Source organism: Pinus tabuliformis, chromosome 3_1 (assembly GCF_031772625.1).
Source record: "Pinus tabuliformis cultivar Carrire ecotype Pingquan chromosome 3_1, CPIR1, whole genome shotgun sequence".
Lineage (NCBI taxonomy): Eukaryota > Viridiplantae > Streptophyta > Pinopsida > Pinales > Pinaceae > Pinus > Pinus tabuliformis.
The window spans coordinates 148,268,111-148,291,013 of NC_142301.1; the positions used below are offsets into that span (position 1 = coordinate 148,268,111).

General features: G+C 38.3%; 1 pseudogene; it reads right to left on the minus strand.

The window, feature by feature from the left end:
- Positions 1–1,308: 1,308 nt before the first annotated feature.
- LOC149186228 (3-ketoacyl-CoA thiolase 2, peroxisomal-like) lies at positions 1,309–22,514 on the minus strand (annotated as a pseudogene).
- Between the last annotated feature and the right edge of the window lie 389 nt (positions 22,515–22,903).

The window sequence follows — 22,903 nt, forward strand, 5'->3', positions numbered from 1 at the left end:
GATGTGTTCACTCTTCGTGAGCCAGTGGTTGATTGAGACTCTTTATGATCTATGAGGATTATCCCTTTCTTGTTCATTGGCTAGAGGATGGGTGGCTTGAAGGTGGGGTTGTAAGTTACATGTGAAAAAAATAAACATCTCATTTTGCATAGCTTACTACTAGAACATGTCTTGTGCTAATCTTCGATGAGATGCAGTTTCAAAGTAATATGCTATTCTCTTGTTTTTTCATGTAGGTAGAATTTCTTTTTCCTTGGAAAAAAAATCCAATAATTTTATATTGATAATAAGATTACATCCATATATGCTAGTAGGCATTCCTAAAGGCCAAGTAGCCTCAAAAACTATTTGTCGAGAAGAGTCCAGATCTACAAAAACTTAAAAGCATTTGTAGCCATGTGATTTGTCAAGTGACCACCCTCTCAAAAGGATACATCTGTACTCCTATTATCTATACAGACCCTTTGTCCATAATCCAAAATTTAATCATTTACCTGCCCCTATTTATATAATTTACATCCCTGTTATAGTCAAAATGACCATATAGAACTGCTGAAAACACTGATAAGATCATTTGTCATATTTGAGAAAAAAACATAGAGAGAGTAACAATATTATTTAGTGCCAAGTGTCATGAAGAAATTATGTTTGCTGGCCTTCCTTCAAATTTGTGACTTTCAATGAGGTTGGGTCCATTTCCAAGCCGACTTTGGACAATCTACCTGCTTCTTGATTCCTGTTCCTGGTCAAAGGAAACATAAAAATTGAAGGTAAGTTGTATGTTTTGAAAAAGAGGCTGCAAGTGGTAGCTCAAAAGTTTAGAGGCTCTTTTCAGCCAATTTATGACTGGCTTTGAGTCCCCATACGCATGAAGGTAGGAAATCTTGTATTCTTGAGCTAAGCTGAAACAAAAGTTTTAGAGACATTAAGTCTGCATAGTTTTCTAAGGCATGATTGATGCAAGCTGAAAAGGATATGGGTCCCTAATACTCTTTTTGTGTCATCCTGTAAATTTTTTTGCATGGATTCTATTTTGTTTTATGAGTAGGTTTTCATGTGTAAAAGTCTACAAGTAAAGCACAACCTTTTAAGTGGTGCACTTATGCATTTTTATTAATCCCAACAATGTTATGGTTGGAAATGAACTTTTGCATCAGTGGGATTTTAGTTCGGAACATTTTGTAGAAGGTGGAGGCAAGAGAGGTGGGAAATAGATGGTTTAACAAGATGAGAAATTTGCACTCATCCATTAAGCATATTTGTGGTTATAATGAAACTTCATGAATTGATCCTCTTGTTTTCTATTGTTCATTGTGCACCCTTTTGCATGGCCACCGCCTTCTTCATCAATATTACAACACCAACTCCATCACTTACTTGGCTTGATTTTCTTTTGTGAGATTGAAACAAAACATAGACATAACTCAAACATACTGAATACTCAACATCTAGTGCTTTACAATGGCATAAAATCTAGCATGCTGTAACTTTTTTGATAAAATAAACAACATAGAAAACATGCTTAGCATGCAATTGGGAAAGAAACTCTATACCAACAGTGGTGCTTCCCCTCTTCTTAAATGCACGTCTGAGTTTCCCTAAATCATAAAGAGAAGCATTAGGATGAAAGCCATCATCCACATATATCGTCATGGGCTTCTCATCTCCAGTTTTAGGATCAACAATCTTCAACACAAAAACAAGAAACACATTAAGTACCATTGTGGAAACTCTCCAGCGACTCCAACTTTGGAAATTATAGAACATGGGTGTTTTGTACCTTTGCTTCAACTGGGATGATCTCATATTTGAACTTCCCTACAATTATTGCTGCTATTGTGTGCCTATGAGATTCAACCTGAAAAACAATTCTAGCAGTTAATATTCAACTCCCATTCCTTACCTTCACTGATTAATTCATATGAACTACACCAACATTGACTTCACTCAAATCAAAATCTTAAAATATCATCCATATACCACTGCTTGATCTTGGTCTTGACGTGAAACTCCATAGTGGTCAACTACATTTTCTGAGATGATACCCATGGGAAAAAGACAATCTTGTGCTTTTCTGAAAAATTCAACCTATTGCAAGTGGCAACAAAATCCATTAGTGCCTTTCACACAAATCTTTAATGAAGTACTTATATATCTATCCTTGTGCAGGTGTATATATATGCATAAATATGAAGGATATATTAAAGACATAGAAGAGTATGGACAAAAACATCAAATTGAAACTATTGACAAAATTAAAAGCCTTATGTTTACAACATCATTAACTTTTATTGATGCCTACCTTTGAATTGATAGAACCTTCCCACACCATAGGATTGATAGTCATTAACTCCACTCCTGCACTAACGCCTGAAGAAAACAAATTGAAATCATAAACTTATCTAAACTCAAACCTGCTATGATAATCCAGTGGTAGAAAACATATATTGACATACCAATGTCATAAAACCCAGCTTTAATTGTAGCTGCAACATCTACAATTGCTTGTAGGTCTGAATATCATTGTCTATTGACAGTGTTGACATGTACAATCTCTGGAGAGATGATGTGGTAAGAAACATGCAATTGTCACAAAAAATCAGGCATCCAACAAGAAAATAATTCATTTGACACATGAAATGGTAGGATATACACTTGGGAATCCATCATAAAAAGAAACCATCCTAAACTCATTGGCATGTTGAGAGCCAGGTGTAAGAACAATACCCACTACAATATCACCAACTTCAATTGGATTAAGTCCAGTCTTTTCAATCAATGTCTGCAGGAAGCTAGAGAACATTCAGAGACAAATTTGTGCACTCATGCTTCATGGACCATAATGGTTAGGGGGAGAATTTTCAAACTGCATAAAAAATCATGAATCAATTTATCGGTGTAACCACTGATCCATACCTTAAAAACAGGAGCAAGAAAGTCATCGGTAAGAGTATCCTTAAATCCTCCACATTTAACCTTGCAAATAGGGGTATGATAAGCCTTGCAAAAGTGACAATCAGATAGAGAAAAACTAGGTGTTGATCAGCTAATCAACAAGAATTAGGAAAACTTTGAACTCAATCAACCACATATGATAAAATGCAAAGCATTGGAAGAGATTTCCTAAAAACCATCAATTAAGCTGGAAAAAAATGGAAACTTACGCAACAATGACAACATCATCACCAAACTCAACAACTCTTTCATAGGAAGCACTGTCTCCAGTAGCATAAACTGAAGCCTAGTAAAAAAAAATGATCGATACTTATATTCTCGCTAGAAGATCCATGTGTTAAATATACTCAACATAGTCTTGACTCTCTTCTAATGTAAAGAAGATAAAATACATTTTTAATAATATATTTATGGCAAAACCAAATTAACAACTGCCTAAAACAAGGGTACAACAAATCTAGTTAAGGGGATTCAATTGTTAGGATTCACCTTGACTCAGGAATGATAGTCTATAGCTAGTGGTTTTGGGCCCATGGTATTATGCCAGTTATATTTGGATGGAAATAAGCTTATAAATAGGCTTATTAGTCTCCATTGTAATGTGACAAAGGTTGAGAAAGTGTGGGCTCCCCGCCCATTGTAAGGGGCCAAGGGTTTACTAACTTGGCCAGGCTTTCATGGAATTCTATTAGTTGGGTTATCCCCATAGTTGGGGTTTTCCTAGGGTATTTATGGGATTGTTAGTGTGCGTGATTGATTCTATATTGTGTTGATGATTATGTTTATTTACCTTGACTTTTATACATGACACCAATTAAGTTGAATTTAACACAAGCATCCATTAACTCCCATACAATAGTACCTCAAGAATTCTGAATCCATCAACACATTTGAACATATAACGTCAAATTTATCATCTCAACACAGTATCAACTACCATACCCATTGCATAGAAAGTTATGAAAAATAGTTTTCACCCAAAAAGTCCACAAAACACAACACTCACAACCCCTGCCCAACCCCCACCCGGACTAAATTCAAAAAAAAAAAACAAAAATAGGAAGGTTGATATGTAAGCATAGAGTAGATTTCACCATATTTTTTTATTTCAAAGAATTCTTAGTGAGTATCCATTTGTATGGATTACTTTAACTTTATTTCTGGTGTTACAATTCCCTTTAGGCTTTGACACAAGACCATCATGTGGGTTGGGGCTGCCCATTCTTCAGGGCACATAGAGAGTCGAGTTTTTGCCTTTCACTCCCCTCCATTCTAGTAATTTTGTGGAATTATTTTGGGTGGTGCCAAACATGGTCCATTAGACTAGAATCATAGATAATCCTAAAATTTAACTATAACACTTAATAATTCCCAAAAAACTATAGCCTCAAATTGCACCCAATAACCAAAATAAAAAGGAAACGGAGCAGAAGGATCTAGGTCCATTTTGAAAAAAAAAACATCTTGTATGAAGTTAAGTTCTACTATAATTTTTAAAACCTATGTGGGAAAACTCATTAAAGTTCAAAGAACAATAATCTTGTAATTAAATTTAAAAATAAAGAAACCTCTTCATATTTTGGTTGCGAATACAATGACTTGCAACCTTGGCTCTCATCCATCATCACTGAAGAGTCTGGCCCTGATGTTTGCTACATCCCCCAACTCTCTTAGATAGTTGAACTGCCAATACCTTGGTCCACATTTAAATGGTTCCGTCTATTATTATTATTTAGGTTGTCATCTGTGATGCTATCCTCCAAGTCTGTGATTTTCCATCTGTGAATTTTGCATCATTATCCTATAGGAGCTTCAGTAGAATTTTCCATTTAAACTCAATGTTCTTAAAAACCTTAACTTCATGATGCCAATCCTCTTTGTTCAACTCCATTCGTTGTCAATCCCCTACATTCTCTAACTATTTTCTCCACCTTTTATAACATTAAGTCACGTCACATGATACAGTCTCTTCCTAGTGGTTGTATCATGGAAGTGATGCCACCATGGCTTGGTGAGCTAACAAGTTTGAAGGAATTGTACATTTAACATGACTAGAGGTGCCAGTATTCCCATACATCCACATGTGTAGCACGTTCTCTTAATTTCTTCCAACAAGGAGGGGTCTGAATTCTCACTTAAATTTTCTTTAGTCCCAAATGATCTCCTTAGTTACCTATCTAGTTCCTCATTTTTTGAACCATCTTGTTACATAGGAAAACCTTATTACACGAATCTTCACAACAAGACACCTAATTTCCTACAAGATATCTTGAATACTCCTATATTTGATACTCGATTTATTTGAAACCTGATTACTGGAGAGTAGAGACTCTTTCAATATTGAGCATATCATTTCCTTATTTAGTACATAAGTTAGTCCCTAAATTGGAGCCTCAAATTCAACCTTTGTTTCATATGCCAATGGAGAAAGAAAAAATGATACTATCTTTGTGATTCATTATTACCCCATCATTCCCAGATTTGCTTGCTTGGACCCTAGTTGCCCCATCAAGATTTAATATGAACCGACTCTCAAGTGGTACTTCTGTAGGCAAGGGGTTTAGTTTGGTGGAAAATTGTATCAAGTTGTGGATGTATGTCTATATGTGCTCTTGTTTTGACTATTTTGAATTTTCTTTTCTTTGTTGATAAACCTTGTTGTTTTTCTTTGTGTACCTTTTTTTTACTTTATTTATACTATGTCTAATTTTCACACAATTGGGAAGATTTGTGACACTACAAAAGATGATTGAATGGTAAGATAATATTCTTCGCATTCTATGGATTATTACTTATCTTTTGGTAGGCCTATTACATCATTTGGTGAGAATTTTTTGGTTGTCCCTTTGAAGAGGCAAAGTTCTGATCTGCATATGCTAAGTCTCTAAACTTATGGAATTGATAATATGTGTACTTGAAGAGGAAAATAAAAGTGTAGCCATTATGTGTGTACTTATATCATTGTTTCATAGTTCCATGCATTACACAAAATCTACAAATAGTTAGTTTCTCTTCAGACAAGAAATCTCGTGATTTTTCCTTCTTGAGTAGTCCATCATGAACAACTTTGTAAAATAATACTACATTGTGTCACATGTTTATTTTTTAGTTTAACTCTTAGTTTCATTGTGAGTAGACATTCTTGGGCCCCTCGCCAAGTTTTCCAGTCACTGTCTTTGACAATATCTTCTCAAAATATATAAAAATTGTTTAGAAACTACATCAGAATCTAGATCATATTAGATTGGTTGCTTGTAGAATATTCATAATTATGCTTGTATTTGTATCAAATAGAGTGCTCTGTTCTTCATTCATTTTAGCTATTCGACAGATAGCTGAAGAAAAGTAAAATTTTGAACTTTGAATGGCTAACAAATTTCATTTGGATATATTTGTGTGCATCAACAATTTGATTGCAAATTTACTAATAAAATTGTGATTATTGAAGCACTGAATTTTTGAGATATGCAGATCCATTCTAATTCTAACACTAGTTTCGAGGAATATTTGTTGCATGATTTTGATAGTTGTTCAACTATATTAACTTGGACTAGATTCTGTCCTGCATGAGTTTCACTTCTCTTCTTCCATATGTTATCCACTTATGACATTTCCTTTGCAATGTTTGGTGCATTTGCTAGTTATAGGTCATTTATAAGTTATAAATGTCTTCAGAGTTTCACTTCTAATTGAGTATTCAAATGAGCATATTGATTCTCTTATACATAACTATTTTTCCATCCACCCACTTTTCATAACTTCCATAACCACTAGGTAGGGACCTGCAGCTTCGATGCCACTTTTCTTATTTAGTAAGATATTGTCGAGACATTAATTTATTGAAAGTTGTAGAATTTACAATATATAAGTTTCAAGGTCTAATTTTTAAAAGTCTAATTCTTTAAAGGGTGCTAGCTTAATGGAAGAGCACCTACTTTACAAGCAAGAGGTTGGTGATTTGATTCCATCGTGCCCTGACATCCATATGGAATGGTGACGATCAATTTTCGGTGATGGAGGCTCTTTGACCATCACCAATGAGCTTTGTCGATATTTTTCAACCCTCACCAAAATATGAAATGGTGATGGTCAACGAACGCCACCATATATATGCATCAATAGTCATGACCCTCAAAGGTCGATAACCATAAATTGTTGTTGTTGATATGAAAAGGTGACGGTCATTTTTTGTCATTATAGTCATTATTTGTCACAGGCCTTGAATGTCACCACAACACCTATACTTCTAGTAATGTGGCTTTTGGTGACAATCCATCACAATAAATCATTTTTGTTCATAGGAAATGGTGACGGTCACTATCCGTCATTATAATCAATATTCATGATGGACCTTGAATGTCACCATAACACCTATATTTTTGGCGATGTCGCCTTTGGTGATGTTTAGTTTTTGGTGACCAAGACTATGGTCCGTCACCATAGCTCATATAAAATGGTGATGGTTGCTATCCGTCATTATAAATCATTATTGGTGACAGACATTGAATGTCACTACAACACCTATACTTTTGGCAACGCCACCTTTGGTGACGTTCAATTTTTTATTATGGAGGCTATGGTCCGTCACCATTGCTCATATGAAATGGTGATGGTCATTATCCATCATTATAAATCATTATTATTGATTAACTTTGAATGTCACCATAAAACCTATACTTTTGGCAATGAAGGCTCTTTTGACCATCACCAATGACCTTATGGTGACATTTTTCGCCCTCACCAATGTCCTTTTTTCTTGTAGTGTAGGGCTTAACCAATCAGATTATTCCACAGGCTTTGAGTGGACCTTCTCCTTGTATTTTGGATTCAGGAAATAAGGTCTCTACTTAACTGGCTTTGCGCCAGGTTTTAACGTGATCTTCATCACTCCTAGGTCTTTGATTATTTCGTTCAAATCTGTAAACTTGGTATGGAATAAGTCATGGTATTTGTAGAGAAATTTAGCAAGCTTACCCACTGTTGCGTCATCCCATCAGTCTCCAATCTTCATGAATTTTGGCTCTGCCTCCATACCAATGTTCACTTGTTTTATTTTCACCGGTGCGGTTATATCAGGGTTCTCAATCTGGAACCTCGCAGTGTCCTTCTATTTTTGGAATGTTGATCTTCTGCGGATCCTCATCCTCATCTTTAGTAGTTACATTATAATGTTTGAGCGTGTGACTTAGCTGAGTAGCCCATTCAGGCTAAATTAGGTCTAAAGCATCCTGTGGTATCCTAAAGATGGTTGCTTTCACCTCTTGTAGCGCCTCATCAATACTATCAAACCCGTCCTCAAAATTGAATGTCATCATGAATCCTTCACACAGGATATCCCATTGCCTTGTCACATCACAAAGCTCTGTTTATATATACCAATTCATTGGGATAACATCCAAGGTATGATAGAACAGGTGCACCCACTCAGGTTGGGGCTTTTCTCCATAAGCCTGCATCCATTTGGCCAAATGCGTGTGCGGATCATTCTGCCCATCGTACTTGTCTGTCAGTCATGTCTTACACTTCCCAAATCATGTTCTCATCATCCTCCTATATTCGTGCCAATCATAAAAGCTTCACTTGTACGTACCCCACCATATTGCGGGCATAGTGCGCAGTGCCCAGTCCAAGGCCTAGAAGCATTTCCTTTCTGGTACCTCCCTTTCAAATGCATCCAAAAAGATATCTACCTCATGTAGACCATCATAAGTAGGCATATTTCTTACCTCTGATGACACACAATGCAGCAACTGGGTCATCATGTTGCAATTCAGCGTAGTTACTTCATGTAACTGATATTGCCAGCATTCTATTTCTTCGTCAAAATCCGAAGTGCAGGAACTCTCACGATCCCATGTAATCAGTCCTTCCGTGGTGGGATTCGCCCAATCTTGGTCTCGTGCTGTGATCTTATAGATGCACTCTAGATCATCATCACTCTCATAATCGCGGACTAGTTTTGTATAGTGTGATCCTTCAGCAAGATCCAGGGGTATTATTACGTGCAGTGATTTCTTCTCAAAGATCATCTTTCACTTCTTCAGGTTGATCACCCCATTCATGTCAGTAGCCCAGTCAATTCCCAGGAGTGAAAGGTAGGGATTGCTATCATACACTATCTCTATTATTTCAAAATCCGCCAGCGCGCTCGCTTCCTCAATGTCCACGGCCACCCCCTGCAGTTGCCCCATGGGGATGATTTTTTGCTGATTTTCCATCCATAGCTGAATCAGAGACCATTGCAGTGCAGGTATCCCCATTCGCTCCCAAGTCTATTTTGGTAGGACATTCGTAGCTGACCCCAGGTCTAAAATGACTTGATCCATTTCGTACTCTCTTATTTGTGAGGTTAGTCTCATCTCCCGTCCCATCCTCGTTTTATGCTTATCAATTTTTCGTACTACGCGCAGCTCACCTGGCATGGTCATAGCACATATATTGATGAGTTCTTGGAACCCTTTCACAGCCTTACTGTCACGCAATAACTTCATACAGGTTTCCAAGAAAGTTGTGAGCATAGAGGGGTCCATCTCTGACTCAGGCTTACCCTTACTTCCTGAGGTGGAGACCTCGACGAAGCTCTTCTTAGCTTCCATGAAGGCTTCACGAGTGTGCTCCAAGTCAAATTCAACCTCTTTTGTCGGGGCTTTGTGAACCCATGTACTATCTTCTAGCTGTTTCCCCTTGTCATCCCCTGTCGTGATCCCACTCCTGAGCACTATGTTTACGTTCAGATCCTCCTCGCACGGTTCAGACCTCATCATCTGCAAGTTCTAAGTCAGTGGAGGTGGTAGCGCCCCTTTGTCTCGTATCCTAGCTATCAAGTGTAGGACAATCTTCTGCTTCATGATCAAACAACATGCAATAATTGCACGACAGACGTGTTGGATTAGTGCAATCACGGGCATAGTGTCATGTCCTCCGCAATTGTAGAAAATCAACTGTCCTCAACCTCTACTAGGTCCTCCTCCGCCTCGGCCTCATTCGCGCCCCTGAAACCCTGTCTGTGCCATTCCTGCATTCTAGTCGAGGGGCCGCGTTTCGGCTTGAACCTTGTAGGTGGGAGTTCTATCCATCATCAATTCATATCTCCTGCAAGTATGCTCATCATGTCCTACTGACCTACAAAAGTTGCAGAACAACTATTTTGGTGCTTGCACATACTTCTGTGGCAAGTGACAGTTATCTGTGGCATGTTTTCTTGCTACTTGACAGATAGCGCACCATAATGCAGGCCATGCCCTAGGTCTTGCTTGAGCTTCTGGCCATCAAGGCATCAATCCTCACCCTACAAGGTAATTTGCAAAGGCTGGGCAATTGTCTTTGTCATGACCCTGACTCTTGCATTTCAAGCACCATACTTCCTCACATACCTCTGGTCGAGTCGTCCTCTCCTGCTTTAGACCTTGCATCTCAAGGCATAGATTCTTTAGCTGCGCATGGATGCACTAAACTCCTAGATTAGGATCTTGCATCAGAGTCTCATGTAGTCTCATGGAAATCTCCAAGGCCTCTTCCTAAGTTGCTATCTTCTGGTGTGACAACGCACTCCTTAAGTGTGGTAGTAGCGAAGCCACAAACCACTCACGATGTTGTCCATCTATCAAATTCATTTTGGCTTCGCGGATTGTACATTTCAACCTCTGGTCTAGTTCCCAAGGCGTCTTTTCTGGTCGCATCATGATCTCTTTGAATCCCACAATCTACTGCACCTCAGATTTAGGCCTGCTAAATTCCCTATTTAGTGCTGCCTGGATGTCTGCCATTCCAACATTCATGTTATCATTAGAGTACTTAATATACCAGGTTAGCACGCGATCTTGCAGAGCACTAACTAGTGTCACCTTCTTTATATGATCATCTGTAACACCTTGAGCTTGCCATACCACCCTCACAATGAACCAGAACTGGTCCAAGTCCTCATCTCCCAAGCCTTTGAACAAAGGAAACTTCATTGTATTTGCCATACTGAACCATGGTGGATATGGAGGTGGTATGGGTGAAGTTGGAGGCGATGGCGGTGAAGTCGGAGGTGGTATTCGCGGGAATCCTTGTCTTATTAACTGAATAGCGCTTCGTGGAGAAACCTCGCTATCGCCTCTTCGTCCCTTCAAGAACATGAAATTAAGGGGCTATACTTTGGACCCTTATTTCCTTCGTTTCTGTAAATTTTTCCGCTTCGTGTAGTCCCGAACATCAAGGTAGCTGCATAACCCATTTTTCACACAACATCATTTTAATCCAAGTATTCAAAGATTTTACGCACTTACCTCACGATCCTTTGAGAAAGTTTCGCTCCACCTCGATGTAGCTGACTGATGTGTCGACCATGAATTCAGTAACAAATCCTCCTATGACACGATCGAGCCAATGATCGATAATGCGAGAGATCTTATCCTCTGATTCTTCCAACCTTCGCACTAGCTCTGGGGTCCACACAATAGGACCATCAAGCTTCCACCTTCCTTGGCTATCTACTAGCTTCATCATCCACTCGTATACCTCAATAGGGAAAGAGCAGAAAAAGATTTCGTGGATCTCTGTATACAAGTATCGGTCCAACCATTGTTCTTTTGATAGTCACGAGTTTCTTTTCTCCTACGCCGCGAATTCATGTATATTTCTATCCAACCATTCTCCAATCTCCTTCTTAGTTGGATTCCAGTGATACGACATCACACATCTCTTATGCAGATTCCAGTCGCGGCAACGGAACCATTTTTTGGCTTGAGGGGGCCTGACCCAGGTTTAGTGTTAGTTAGTCAAACAAATCCCTACACTACTAGCCCTTTCGGCATCAGCCCGTGGAGCGTGGACCGAAGTCTCACCTGAAGTAGTATGGGGGGATGCTGGAACCAAGTTTTTGCACCCTTGAGATGGTTGTGATGTCATTTGATCTCTTCTATCCCTACCTTCAAGCAGGTGATCTCGCTCTAGGGCTTGTAAGACAAACACTCTGTTCCAGCTTTCAGTACCTTCGCGAAAGTGAATGATTGACCTTCATGCAGCTCTAGCATGTAGCTCAGGTACGTTCGTGTTGTTAGGGCAACGAACTATGATATCTCTCAAACTAGGCTAAGTGTCTTACTTATCTTATTAACTGATCTTATTTAGCTTCGTGTAAATAGATGTTCTTACTTGCATTTACTTAGCCAACACATTTACATACATTTGCACATTATATAGGCATTATAAGTGAAATTAATATCCAACATAACAAGATGCATAAACAGGAAATAAAGACACAAAAATTGTACAATACTTCTCTTTATTGATAATTCCATACAATTACAGACTCGACCCACCCTGTGCACTCAACTGCAGACTTCTACCCTAGGCCTCTGTGCACTCAGCTGTAGAGCCTCTAATATGCTACGACCAAAACTTAGACTTCTACCTCCGAGCTATGTGTCTATCTTCTATTATTCCTTGCTTTCTTCCAAAATACTTAGAGCTTAGCTCTATTTATACAATCCCATGGTCCATGGTCCATGGACCATTGGTAGATCTTTTACAACCAACATTACATTTCCAAAATAAGGACAGACAACCCTATGACTCTTTAACACCTACACCCTATGCGACCACAAAGTGTGGAGTCTTTACACTTGGAACACAAAATTTGACCAAGATATGGGATTTTAGCTCCAAAACTACCCTTGGAGGATCCCAATGCTTGGTCAGTAGACTAGAGGGTGCATTGGTCCTAGGAAAGAGGATTTAGGCACAAATTTTCAAACAAGACTCAATGTAATCACTTCGTAGGTGTGTTCTTGGATGGTTGAAGTAGCAAAGGTCTATGAAAGAGGTAAATAAAACACAATGGACAAACAAACCACCAAGGGAATACATCACTCCCCAGTGGAGTAGCCAATTTGTTATGCGGGCTTTATGACTGCGAACATAAATATCTCCCGTAGGTTTGGTGGCTAACCTAGAACAACATAATGACATAGGACCAAATTTTTTCCTTAAAGTGAGTAGCTGAGGGGAAGAAAAGGCTTTGAATATGTCATATGTTTCACTCCTTCTTTGGCTTCAATGCTCGAATCCTAGCTCTAGCTACCAAAATTAGGACCTGCACAACAAAACAATACAAGCCAAGAAACTATGAGATATATGTAGCAGCATATATCTACTTTATTCAACACATCGACATGGTATTGAAATGTATGAAATAAATACATCACATATAGGAAAATAAAAGAACTCTTTATATTGATATAAATGGAGTGAGTTACAACAATAAATTGGTGTCAATCTTGTAAAAGAGCTCCTCCAAGTTGTTGGCTTGTCCTTCCTTGTCACAAAGTGTATCTCCAATCACCCTAAATGCATGAACGAATCAAATTCACAATAGCAGAATAAGGGTAGAAGCACTCTCCAAAAGACAACCTCTTGCATATAGATGGTTGTAAATATATAGAGGTGTTGGGTAAGTTGGGACTTCTTATCCAATTACCAATCTAAGGTTTTAGATCCACCTTTGATGGGAGGATGAGATCTAAGGATAATGGATGGAAACTCCAAGGTAGGATAGAATAGGATTCAAAAGTTTTATCTGAGGTAAATGGTTACAATAGATCCTAGAAGCTTATGGAAATGGAGGCTTCAGGATTCTCTCTTTTTCCCAACTTTCTAGAATCAACGTAGGTGTAAGGAGAGAATCCTGTCGGTGATCAACGTAGGCCACAGTGGAGAAACCGATAGGTAAACATTGTCCAACAAGAGATTGACATGTATTGGTCCTAAAAATGGCTCAGATAATGTAGTTTATGGTAGAACTGTGGGGAATGAGAGAGTCATGCATAGGGCTTTGTGAAATGATGATGTAAAGGGTGAATAGGATGTGAATGATCCCATTAGGGGATTGATTGTTCAGATGAGACAAAATATCCTATAACAGTGTGCCCTTAAAGTGTAAATTGAGAGATGATGTCTGATGAATGAAGTAGTTTACCTTGTGACAAGTTAGGATCAAGAACAACTGGCGAGATTGTCTCCTGTCACAATACATTTACAACATGATATCTCTTTTTCTGAGGGAGGGATAACCATGATCAACACATAAGCTAACATTACATGTAAAATGATCAAAAGACACGTCCACTCACGATTGGTTCTGGACCCATGACTGGATGAATGTTAGTATGATCATGGACATCATACATAGTGATATCAATATAACGCTTGACATCACAGCTCGAATGGAAGAAACTAGATCCAAGATCTTCTATCTCATTCATGCGACAAATCAACATACCAGTCTAACCATCTGAGTCAATGAGTTGAGGCCAAACATGGTAGACACCGTCTGATTACTGGTCAATGACATAAGTCGTTAACATACACAAGAGTAACCATCGATGATGTTGCTGGATTTCAAGGTACTCAAGTACAATCTGTATGGTGTGAATAAATGAGTTGGTGTCGAACACCACACAAAATATTTTGGTCGAAGGCCATTGATGTAAACCTATCATCGAGAGCGAGGAAACTTTCCATTTTTTTTATGAAAGCACCAAAGTACCAAAGGGTGTTTCTAAGTCAACCTCCTGGACAATGTGCTGATATTGACAGGATAAGGCCTATCACAAGAGGGCCTTGATGTATCCCCCATCAACGACACAAAATGGGTATCATGATTAAGACAAAATTATCAGAATGACGTTGATATGGAACTAGATAAGGAATGGAAAACATGGAATGAAGGTTTAAGATTATTGTAACAGATATCAACTAAATGACTTCTCTTGAACACACCGACGACATTGAATGGAGTTGCCAGCATTGACCCAAAACTGAAATGAAGGTTCTGTGAAGGTATGATGAACCGAACGACAAGCAGATTACCCAACCCAACAACCACAAAGATGAAGTGGAAGAGTGTCGTGTTCAAGGACGACTCGCTTCTAATAAAAAATGGAGTACCCTATTTTCCCAATTTCCCCAACCATACTGGTCAATACCTCTTTATTTTTTAACAAGCTTGAGGAGGATAACATATGCTTTATCTATAATTCCATCCTTTGGATGAATCCCTCTAAGTATATTTAACAAGCCCTGCGAATGAGTGGTTCAACCTTGTCATGTTTGACAACTCCATCATTGTTTGATATTTTAACGAATCCATCGAAGGTAAAATTCAACTTCTTTTTGATGTTTAGAGAGTTTGAAAAAGAGGCGAAAAAAAAATCCAGATGTCCCTTTTCATACATAGTCTCTCAAGTCCGAAAAGGTAGAAAAAAATAATCAATAGAACCTCTTAGCCGTGTTCGACTAAGGTTTTCCTTTTTCATAGTTAGTCTATCTCAGTCTAGAAAAATGTTAAACTTAAACTGAGTAAACATCTTTTCATTTACTTTTTCTAGTTTGAAAAGACAAGAGCTCAACAATCTTTTCATATTTCAGGAGTCTGAACTAAAAGAGGACCCCAAGGTGTTCCTTTTCATAAGTATAAAGATCCCCAAAAAGAGATAAACGTATACTTGTCAGTGAAAATCACCTCTGTAAAGCACATAAAATATGTTAATAGCTTTCGACCTACTCAAAACAACACAAAAAGGATTAAGCATACATGTTTCATGGTAAAAATGAATCATGATGAGGTGAAAACATTATATGTGAAAAAAATAATGATCAATATGACCATATATACTCAAAATAATTATTCATTTTTGCCATTTAACATTTACCTCTAACAATGAGAGTTTTGAGTACTTTTGCCCTCAATCTTCTACAATTGATTGCAACCAATCCAGTGGATGATTTCAAGTACCATTGCTTCCAGGTAAGAATTAAAACCTTTACCTTTCTTTCAGTGATTCCATTTTGTGATTTCAAGCAAAGTTTATAATTTTTTTAAGGCCCCGGGTTTCAAAATTTTGCCCTAGGACCAATGCAGGCCCAAAGGGTCGAAAAATGCATTGCACCTAGGCAGTCATGCACTACAAGCATAGGTGGAATGCTGTGGTTTTCTCTTTTGGGGTGTGTTGGGTGCGAATATAATGCTTGTTTATCAGTTTTCCCTTGAAATTTGACAAGATTTTTGCATGAAAAGGATCCTAATGAATCTCTTGTTGGTGTTTTAGGGGTTCATCAACACAAAATTGATTTCGTATGGAGAGAAAGAGAACACAAGGAACATGATTTAAATGCAACAAATGATCCTGCTACCATCCTCGCATTAAGGAACTGTGGATTACTAAAATTCTTTTGGCTTCCTGGTATGAGGGAACATATGGAATTGTTGAAATACCTTGTTCGTTCATGGAATGTTTAGGCACAAGCTTTTAGGTTTAGTGAACATCTACTTGAGATAAAGGTAGAGGATATCTAATTTTGACAAGATTTTCCATGACGGGTGCCCCCATATCTCTCCTAGGTGGGAGAAGTGGTGGGGAGATAATGAAAGATTATATCGCCACCTATTCTAGACTTCGAGTCCAACCAACAATGGATGGAAAGATCAATATAAAATATGTGATCCGGTTACCCCTAAGAATGATCATATTCATTATCATAAGATTGGCAGGTAGCTCCACATTACATGTGGAAAGCAGATCATATATGAAATATGGATTGGAGTTTCTGGAGCCAACGCTCTTCAACTCGAGCAAGGGAGTTCTAGTCAATATGAAAGAACAACTGACTAAGGAAAAATAAGGAAAACAAAATAAATTTGGATATGGAGAGATCTTAGTTTCTTTTGCATTGGAACCAATTCCATTAATTCAACCTCAACATATCATACTCAATCCTATCAATCCAAGGGTGCCATGGATGAGGATGTGGCTAGATCACATGTCCGACACCTAGGACCGTCGACGCTCAAATTTCACCATCCTTATTCGGATGGTTGAAAAAACAGTTTATCATAATCAATGACTATCCTTACCTAAGCATGGATTTCCACGATGACCCTGAGCTTGTGCTTCCTGAGGGTGAGGAATGGGGTGTTTCAGGTAAGAAATTTTGACGTTTTAAGTTTTGATAGTTTTACAGTTTTTTGTATTTTTTGATGTTTCAAAGACTAAACTATTGATGTTTCATGTAGATTTGCGACCAATTCGACCTATTGTTGCTTCATATCTCCGTTGTGCGGAGGAAAAAAAATAAGAGGAGGAAGTAGAACCAACACGGGTCGTTGTGGTGGGACAAGATATGCTATGGAATCCAGATATAGTAGAGGTCCTATTGAAGGTAGAGCGCCACATGGAAGGGTTGACACATGGAATTGAATATACCGCGGTCGACCAACTTCCACTATGACTTCAATGATACACTATATGAGTGCCTAGTCATGTCGGTCAACTACTGCGCAAGATGGCTCGCATAGTGTCATTCTATCATGCGCACATTTGATTAATGCTACCTAGATCTTGCATATATTTTTTCAAGTGTGAGGTACCTTCATAAGATTGTATCGATACCATGATGGTAAAGGGTGTCGCTGATAATGATGTAATTTCAGGCTTGGTAATGAATACGTCGTTGCTCCGAGCGACAGGTATTAGACTGGAAAGTCTGGGTCTGGAGATAAATTAGGACCATGGGTTAGATAACGAGATCAGAAACAACAACTCGTCATAAATAGAATCTTCAAATGTACATTCCGAATTAGGGGAAGGGAGATTACACATTAGTTCTGTGAAAATTAGCCATTTCTTCGACTTGGATTTGATGAACTCTAGGTCAAATTATTGTAATATTTCAATCCATTTTAAGTACTTCCCCCCTAGCAATTTACATGACAAAATGTGTGTCATAGGGTTGAAATATGAAGTGACCATAGTTTTGTGAAGCAATATGTAATGGAGAAATATTTGGACGACTTGAATGACCACCAATGCCAACTTTTCAACATGGGAATATCTAATTTTAGTATTTTTAAGATTCTGAATCAAATAGTAAATGGGATGCTTAATCCCTAAATTATCTTCTTGGATGAATACCATTGATATAGTAGAAATGGAAGAAACAAGATACAAGGAGTAATCACGTTGATAGTCAGGTGGATATAGAAGAGGTGCCTGAACCAATACATCTTTCAGGGCATCAAATGATTTTTGCATTGCGTCATCCCAATGGAAAGGAACCCTTTTTTCAGTAAGTGAGTATTTACCCTTTGCTCAATTCAGCTTAATTAGGGACGAATATTCGTAGGAAGTTATATCTCCCTTGAAGTCATTGAAGCCAAAGTAGTGAAGAAGGTGCATGCAAATCGAAAATTGCCTGTACTTTTAATGGATTGATACAAATTCCTTGTTTTGATATAACGAAACCTAAGAGTCAACCAGAACTGATGCAAAACACACATTTGTGTGGGTTAAGGTGAATACTATAATGTCTACAATGAAGGAAAATATCTTGAATATCCATCGGGTGATCATTTAGATGTTTTTGAGTGAGTAGGGACCTCATCCAAATATGTTTGAACGATGTGTTCGATATCATGAAAAGCATAATCCATGGCACTTTGAAACATAGCCCCAACATTCTTTAAACCGAATGGTAGTTTCCTATAGGTGAAACTTCCCTAAGGAAAAATAAAGGAGAATGTTGATTTGATTATAGCCCGAAAATCCATCCATGAATGAATAAATTTTGCAGCCATCATAATCATCAACAAAATGGTCAATAAGTGGGGTGGGATAATTTGGACATTCACGATTCACATCTCGATAGTTGACGCACACTCGAATGGTGCCCTGTTTCTTCATAATGGAAGTAAATTCGACACACAATCAGTTAAAGGAATGGGGTATATGAAACCAACTCAAAGAATATTTTCAACTTCAGCCTTAATACCAGCAGCCTTCTTGGGATGGACCAGATGAAGGGGTTGCCAAACTATTTTAACATCTATATATATCTTAATTTCATGTACAACTATATTTGGGTCGATATGTGACATCTCCTCGTAGGTCTAGGCAAAGACATCTTAGAACTAATGAAAAAGGGCTCGGTAAGCATGGATCTTGGATGGAGAACAAGATGCTCCAATGTGTATATTTTCAACAACACCTGGAATAATGAAAATGTCAAAAGGTATCGTCTCTTCGATATTTGAAAGGTTCTTTTCCAAATTGACCTCATGAATAGACACATAATTCATAAAAATTTCAACATAATTAGGCGAGTATATATCACTCAAACTATCCTCAATGGAATTAAGTAACGAGGAATGATGGTGATGTTCATCCCATGACGCATGGTCCAACATCATAATTTCCATGATTCTTTCGTCGATAGGGAATACATGCAAGAAAGGATCGAAAAATGTTCCATAGTCCAATGATCTGTCTACCCAAGTAAGTGAATCAAAAGAAGAAACTGCACAAGATGAATAAATGGCTTCATAATCTATCTCAAAGGGGCTTAGCAGCATTCGATCACCAAAACCTTGGATATTAGTTTGGTATAGTACAATCCATGGATTAGATAGGATACTAGAAGAAGATATCATGTTGATATAGGCTACCGAAGATGAGTTATCGGTAAGAAGAGGAGGAGGGAGTGAAAATGTCCCCATAAGCGAAGAATCCTTCAACAATCCAACTCTGACATGTTGATATGTCTATAGGGTTTCCCCCATAAGAGGGACACTTCCAGTAGCATGTGAATTAGAGGAAAAGAGGGTAAGATAGTCTATGGCTACAATCCTGTCTTTATGAGGAAAGGCGATCATACAAAATCAGGTCTAAATGACAACAACCATATCATAAACCCATGTGCGTCCCAATAAAATACTATAATCGAGAGGTTCGTCAATAACTTCAACTTCTATGGACAATTTTTCCCCCTAATGCAGCTTACATGGAGTTCAAAATCCCATAAGATTTGTATGTTCTGCTATCAAAGGTTTTCAATGTAGTAGGTGATTGACTCCATTGAGGAGAACTAATCACCTTCCAACAATACATGGACATAATGCAAGTCGAGGCTCCCTCATCTGTGATAGAACGATGAATATTCTTACCACATACGACAACTTGGGTTATAAAAGCCTACTGAACTAGAAGCCAAGGGGTATATTTTTCATGAGAGAAAACAACAAGGTTGGAATCTGATGGATCCACATGTCATTTGATAGCTGAAAGTAAAGCCCATTTTTGGGCAGGACAATTCTGCAACACCTCAAGAGTCGACATAGTCAATGGGGACTAAGCCAAGTCTTCAACTACGTTATAATTTTGAGCAGCTCTTGCACGAGGGTTGAAAGCTGACTTATGAATAAAGCCCTGTGGAGGTTTAATAGTCAATTCAGCAGGAATCGAAGGCAGAGTGGGATCTAACGAGGATGGTGTCAAACTCGTAGGTTGATTTGTAGCCTGACTATTCAGTAGATTCACATTACCATCATCCTTGTTCCGAGTAGCTACCAAAACATCGGATCTCAGCTTTGAAGAGGATAACATCAAAACCGTGTTACAGGAAGATGGGTCCTCAGCAACCATATGAGTCTCTTGATTAGGAAACAGGTTAGTCCACACTGCAGGAGAAGTGGAGGACTTAATAAATTGATTCACTTCAGCACAATGAGGAAAATCACGTGTAAAGTGTTCCTCATTGCAAATCAAGCAAGGATATCGAGGCTTCTATTTCTCATGAGAACACGGATTTAATTATTTATCATGTGAACCTAGATCTTTCTTTTTCTTACCTTTTCCTTTCTTCTTGCTTCCAAGTTGTTGTTGAGACTTTCCTTTCTAAGATGAAATGACATTTATCTAGGAATCAGAAGCCGTGGGAGGTTGGGATTGAGGGTTTTGAGTAGATGTGGGTGGAGCAATACCAGATGGTTTACTCACCATCTACATAATGGTAGAACTAATAATGCCATCAGTGACATGAGATTCTTTACCAAGGGTAAGAGGAGGAGAAATATTCGAAGGTCTCAGAGTGTTTGGTATCTTATTGTAGAGCATGCCAGATTAGTTATAAACCAAATCCAGATATTTCACATGATTAATTACTTGCTCTTTTGTTAAGACTCCACCTTGGGCCACATATTATGTTATTGGTGCCAATAGAGATTTCAAGGTGAACCATTCTGCGAGCAATTGATTCACAACATAAGTTTTGACAAACTGACAATGACACCTCAACTCATGAATGTCATTAGAAATGTGAGTGGAATCTGATTGTTTGAATTTGATTAACAGTTCCCTTCAAGTCTTGTATATGATAGGTAACTGGAAATGTGTGAGGAAGGTTGTGGATAAGGTACTAAAATCATGGAATGAAGCTCTAGGTAACTTAATATACCATTTAGTAGTGGTACCCATAAGCCTTCTTTGGAAAACACCAAGTCAAATAGAATCATCATTAAGGGAGTTTGATGAACACCATAGATGATACGTCATGACATGCGTCGACGAGTCTTCTCCTGGATTCCCATTGAATTTAGGGACATAAGATAGCAATTTAGTAAGAATAATCATCCACCAAGGTGAATGAGCGATGGGATCATTAGTGACCCAAGTCAAATATGGAAACTCGAGAGTGGCCACAAAAGGAAACTGTCAATTAAAGTCTAGTGGAGGATGACCTAGATTTGAAGGAATAGCATGGGAAACAGGAACCTACATTCCTGAATAAGGAGGGTTCTGATAATAAGGAACCTAGTTACCAAAATAAGGAGGATTATGATAACCAGAATACAAGTATCCTTATTTACGAGCCCCAAGATAACCATAAATTTTCTTACCTTAGAAAGGGACCTGAGGAATGCCCTGATAAGGTATATATTGTAGCCCAATGGTAGTTTGAATTCTCCCATGGTAAAGAGGGTTCGTTGATACTGTTCCATATCGCACACAGTCTGTCCTATTGGAATTTGAGGAATACCTTGTGTAAGAGATTGATACTGTAAAGGAAATTGTAAAGGTTGATTAAGTGGGACCTGAGAGGTGTCAGATACTGAAGGAATAGGTTGAGATGCGATCATAGAATGTACAGGTTGAGTTATATGAATTTGATCTTATTGAGGAACAGATTGAGGAATAGGAACTTGATATGAAGAAGATGCATGTTGGGAAGCAAGTAATGAACCCAACATCGAACCAGGTTTAGTGAGTAAAGTAGGTTGCCAAATGCTAGTAGCCATCCTAGGATAAGGAGGACTATAATAAGGTTGGTTACCAATTTGAGGTATACCAACAACAAGTTTCCCCCCACCAAAGGAAAAGGGGATGATGGAGGAAATTTTCACCCTTGCGGAGGGTACCCAACATAAGGATATTAGGTTGTTCAAGAAGACATTGCCCACTAACATAAGTGCCAACAAGTTGTTCAACTATCGGTGTAGTAGCAGGAGAAGGAGCAGGTTGAGCAGCACTCATAAGAGAAATTCCAGATGGAATTCCCAAAGGGGATGACATGTGTGATGTCCATAGACTGGAAGATGCACCAACAGAAGTATCAGATAAGGACTGACAAACTAGTGGGATGGACATGCCACCATACAGATGTGCCTCTGGTGGTGTTGAAAACATAGACGTGGAAGCAACATTTGATGTCTCAACCATGGTTGTGGACATAGCCTCAGAAGCCATATCGGTTCTGTTAGTGTCCATTAGTCACAGTGATAAAATTTACTCTTTCATGTTCTTTATAGGGTCTTATGTAAAATTATTATATTTTCAAATAAAATTTGACATCTTTCTTAGTTGTCAAATGGTCCTAAGTCATTGTCTAGGTGTCATCGCTACTCCCTCCACTTATTCAAGGTCACCATCACCCATCATGGTCATGTCATCATACCTTGTCCTAGGTCATAAAAATAGTTAGTGGGTCACCATATAGGTCATGGTCTAGGATATACGTTGGATTGTCATCATTATATCAGTCATCAATATCAAACAAGAGAGTCATGTGATCCATTTTGGTCATCATCATGGGAGTTATAAATTAGGGAAGAAAGTTTTTCAAAAAGAATCCAAGT